Source organism: Ruditapes philippinarum, unplaced genomic scaffold (genome assembly GCF_026571515.1).
Source record: "Ruditapes philippinarum isolate M1 unplaced genomic scaffold, ASM2657151v2 ctg2114_1_1_1_1, whole genome shotgun sequence".
Lineage (NCBI taxonomy): Eukaryota > Metazoa > Mollusca > Bivalvia > Venerida > Veneridae > Ruditapes > Ruditapes philippinarum.
Window position 1 is genome coordinate 40,302 of NW_026859460.1, and position 5,768 is coordinate 46,069.

The window sequence follows — 5,768 nt, forward strand, 5'->3', positions numbered from 1 at the left end:
TCACAAAAGTGTCATCTTATATTTTATTAAGCTGTTATAGGCAATTTCAACTTAAAACCTGACTTTTATCACTTTCACACAAAGAGAATTGTTGAAATACACCTATCAGATAGTGTGATAGAATTAATATAAATTCTGTCACAACTGACTATTACCTTTATAATGCGTTATCGGACTTGTACCTTTTGGTGTTGAGGTGCAAGATTTAATAAAGCTCTTGACAAACATCTCAATAAAATGCAGATAGTATTGTCTATTCAAGGGAGCATCAGAATCATTGACAAAATAACAGAACAAAAAAAAATCACACATACAGTCATTTAAAACTTACCCATGTAGAGGCCGCTTAGTACAAAATAATGATTGGTTGTTTCGGTAGATATAGATTCCTGAACACAAGAATTAAGTCTTGATACTAAGATAATATACACTCTAAACTTGCATCAAGCATTCAAATAAGCAAATAGAACCATCATTTAAATTTAAGTAAATGGATGAACAGTGATTTATGGCACTTGAAAGATTCAAATTGCTCGTTAAGCTAAATCAAGTTTAATTTCAATTGTAAGTCACATACTCGTATCCATCGATTATCAAAATCAAAGAAATATCTTAAATGTCCTGAAATTTCTTTTGACCCATATACATTTGTATCATTTTTTAAATTTAATAAGTGTATATATGATATTATGAGACATTTACATTAAGCATACATAAGTAGCTTTATATTTTCAACTGAATGCCATATATATCAAAGAATTATTGACTAGTGAGTCATTTAATATGATGTGATATTCACCGGCAGATGGCATATAGACCGATGCGATTATATGAAAATGCTTAGATTACACTAAGTAAAGCCTTATAAGGGAATACAAAACACAACTTTTGCATGTTTTTATTGATGCGGTGGGGAAAAGACGCACGTAAATAAGATGCCGTCAGGCGTTCAAAGAATTCGCAAACGCCGCGAAAACAAAAGTAATTCAGGTTTATACTCATTATTGCAATGTAGCTTTTAACTATAAAAGTAAAGTAATGATATTTTAATCGATAAATATCCCATAAAGTAAAAAACGCAACAATTATATGTTGTATGCGCAGTCATCGAATATGATTCTCAATCTATTTTTAGATAGGGAAAATCCAAATCAGCCTATGAATACGATACTCCACCCAGTAAATATGAGTTTATAATTTGTTCTGTCGACTACTGTGTTGGATCAATGAGATTGCAGCTTTTTTTTTAGATTAATTTACAGATTTAACCCGAAAGTAGCATCCTACCTGCTAAATGTTCTCGCTTTTATCCGATACATTATTAAAATGTCAGTAATTTTTGACATAGTTGATAATTACACTAAACGGCGAAGATAAAAGGGACCTGACAGCTAGATATTGATTCTTACTTCTAACGATTTACTAATAGTGAAACAGAAGCTCTGAATTTTACGGTCTTATCTATTTAGTGTAAAGTGTTGTTCACACTGTCATGTTATCGAGATTGGTCATTCATAAGTTTTACACAATTTATTACTCCATAATGGAATGGTTACATAATTGAATATAATTGTGGAAGTAGTGGTCTTAAAGTAGCCAAGTCTTATTTCAATCATAAAACTAGGTAATTTAGGATGTAACGCACGTTCTCCCTTGTCTAACATGAAAGCAACTGTCAATAATATTATTTCAGAACATTTAGACAAAATGTCATCCTTTAAGAGACATAGTGTTACATATGTCAATGTAAGTCTACTTCATTGTGATAGAGATAGGAATTGAGGTTATTTATTTATTTAAAGTAAGTTTTATGTACTGTCATTTTTGTTACTGCAGATGCTAATGCCAAACTACAGCGTGTCTTTTAACCCACCGCTGAAGATGTTAATATCTTTTTCAACCGATAATGCAAATGGAATGTATGGTAATTCAATGTCATCTAAGGTTGCGGATGCACAGGCATTGTCATGTATTCCTACCCGGCGAATGCATATTCCTTTTCGTAAAAAAAACAAGATATAACTTTTTCTCTGTAACTTATTTTAGTGATATATTTTCATAAGCTTACAAGCAAATACTTATATTTTTGATTTTCATAATGTACTTGTCATATATTGCTATGACAAATTGCAGGCAGGATCCTGTTCTTCAAATTTATATCTGCACTTTATGTAGCAGTCATTATCCCTATTAACAGCTCTTGTTTTGTACTAAATGAATATTATTTGATAATACAGTGTAATTATAATACTCCATGACATTATTTATTATAATATTTTCTTAGATCACATTATATAAGCAATAAATGTCTCTGATAATAACAGAATGATAGTAGAAAATCGCTGTTTTGAAAGAACTAATTTATCATGTTTGTTTGATTCTGCAGTAGCCTTTTTCAATTAGTCTGTTGAGTTTGAGTTTCTTGTTACCTTCTGTATAAAAAGGTCATGCGATTCCACCTAGACCGAGACTTATCTAAAAGAGGATATTCTAGCTTTTCACTCAAAATTTGTTTTGATACGATTTTTCTACTCTTTATACTACACAGCCACATAATTTAATTAATAATAAACTAATTTCCCTCATTCAGAAAACCTTTGCATGAGAAAGAGTTACATTTCTTGCATGTAACTATCAAAAGCCTTCTTTACAAACTGTATTGTAAAACAGTATACTATGTGGACATGTGACTAAGTTTGTAGAGCACTCTCTTTCTTTTAGACAATATTTACGTAAGGTTTGGTAATACCCTATTTAAATAAATCATATGGGTACTTATTGTGCACCCCTGGTCGCCGATATGTTTTGAATTTGCTATGAAAGAGACTTTATGTTGAGTCTCTCTGAAAATACACAACAAGATGTTATATTAGCATTTAATAACACTTCCAGATACCTTGATGACATTTTTAATTAATATAATTCTTATTTTGGTCAAATGGTGTCTTATATTTATCCTACTTAGCTACAACTTAATAAAACGAAATCTTGAAATTTGAGTACATCATTTTTGGGTCTTCATATTACTATCAAAGACAATTTTATTCACACGAAAATACATGATAAATGTGATGACTTTGATTTTGGTGTAGTAAATTATCCACATTTGGTTGGAGACGTACCGCATGCAACATCCTACGGGGTTTTTGTATCTAAGTTAATTAGATTCGCTAGAGCTTGTAGCAATGTAAAGGATTTTTACGAGCGAAATACTTTCATTACTAGTAAGCTACTCAAACAGGGTAACCGCTATTATCAATTAGGTATTTTTTTTACAAAATTGTAAAATCGTAACTGTGATTTTATTTCAAAACTCAATAGTGAACTAAAAACAATTCTGCTACTAAGAATTAGCCAGTCTGACTTTACGGGGATGTTATTTACAAACTTCGTAAGATCTTGGGTCAATGTATTTTTTCTAAAATTATAAAACGTTTTATTAAAAAGAGTTATGACCCTACTATTTTATGACATACCGCATGCTTAGTGTTCAACCCTTTTACGGTTGGACGCTACGCTTTCATCCTTTGATTACATCTGACGGACCAAGTGGGAGACTCTGTAATGGACAGTTCTTAAAGCCCTATGGGACTGAATTGCCTTAATGTTCGTCTTCTGTCTTGCTTCGTCAGGCCCTTATAGGTGATCTACTTGTTGCTCTGTCTTCCTTAAAGTTACAAATTATTTCTTCTTATGTATCATTTTAGTGATTGGCCTGTCCTTGCTCTGCATTGCGTCATGTCCTGTTTTTGTTTGGGGTCCTCCTGTGCTCCTTGTCGCTGGGTCGTGTGGGTGTTGCGTTCGTTGAACACCGCCTTTCCTTGTTGATCTTGTTTATCATATTTTAGGATTTGTGTAAATTTTACCAAAAATAAAATATGAACAAAACGTAAATTTAGAATAAGAAACATGAACGACTGAGACAGTTTTATAACTAACAACTCGTCACTATAAAATCAGTTTTAATACTGTATCTAAATAACTTTCAATAACATGTGTAAGTGAACGATAGAGATGTTATTCGGAAAACTCTTTTGTAAGTCATTGGTTGATCGAACGATATATAAAATAGAAGTTTTTGATAATGTATTGCCAAATTTGTCTTTAAATATTAAGATATTACAAGTCCAATAGTATTATGTCTCATCAATTGTGCATAACGAGATTATTATACTATATATTTTTATTTAACATAAGGAATAAAATATCCAAAGAGTTAATAGCATTTTTGGCTCTTGTAAATCTTGAAATGAATATTTATATATAGATCTATCATTTTGTGCATCAAACAAAATTAAAGATATCACTTGCTCATTTAAACACTTTTTATGTTATCTTCACAACAAATCATACATTCGCACATATGCCAATTCCACCCATCAGTTTATATAAATTATTTAAGTACTTTTGTAATGTACTTTTATCAAACAATATTTCCTTCAATTCTTGTGTAGCGCAATCTTTAACGGTTAAAGTTTCATAACGAGTTCATTTATAGACATGGCCGTCATTTTTTATCACTTAAAAGATAAACGGGGGTTTGGACACTCAGAAACAACTTTACCGCATTAAATGTACTTTATTGAAAACTTATCATATAAATTTAAATTCACCTTCTATAATATAAAAAAAATGTGTCAAGATGGGTGATTTATATTTCAAAACTTATCTTATTACTTATCATATATAATACTGAATACATTTAATACATGTACTTGCTGATTGTTTTGTTTGTTTGATTGGGTTTTACGTCACACTGACACAGAGTATGTCATTTGACGACGTTCCTGCGTTACTGGTGGAGGAAGACCTCAGGTGTCCCTCCGTACTTGCTGATGTTAAAGCAAGTAAAAGAGCATCTCGTGTTCGTATTAAATATTTCGGAAGGGAGTAACGCCCAAATATCGAAAACCATTAAACATCACGGTAAAACATCTTTGCCAGTATAAAATAATATAAACAACCATTGTTGGCAACACTGTTTACTTAGAATAAAATTCATTCTGCTGGTTCAAATTGATTAAAGCCATGTTAAACGGCCTTTAAGTATAGTACCATTGTATAACGAGTTCATATTAGTTCATAGCCTTTCCTTTTCACACTTTCACGGACAATGGAATTGACGCATAAAATTGAAAGCCTTCTTATACTTAAAATATTTAGGGATTTCCTCATCAATAGAATGTATGATAAGACAAGCAATTTTTGAGACATGTATCATGCCTTTTGGTATAAAATAAAACACTTCCATAGAATGTTTTTGATTTGAACTATGCCATTCGGAATACAATACCCCCATCCTTTACATGTCATAGAAATCATTGGGCTTAAATAATGAATATCAGGATTAAAGTACTTGTAATTGTTTAGTTTTGTAGACTTTAAAGCGGCATTACGGAATATTGATTGAGAACATTGTTATCTTGTAAGTAATCCAGCACTAAAGATCGTTTTAATATTAAGAACGTGCTAACGTTGTAGTTCTGCAAAGTCAATTACTATGCATCAATCAATATTTAAATCAAAGTGAAACTCCTGCAAACGTTATATGACTATTCACGTCATTATGATTATTTAAGATAAATATATTTGTTTGTATTTTTGTATACTCGTGTACTATTGTCTTTATTATTTTGTTTTAGCGTTTTTGCTTCTGCTGCTGTTGTTTTGTACGTATTTTATTACTGTTTCTTCAAGAGATAGATTAGTTTGCTTTTGTCTTTAAACATGCGCAAATACAAAATATGGTAATGATAATTAGCCAAAAA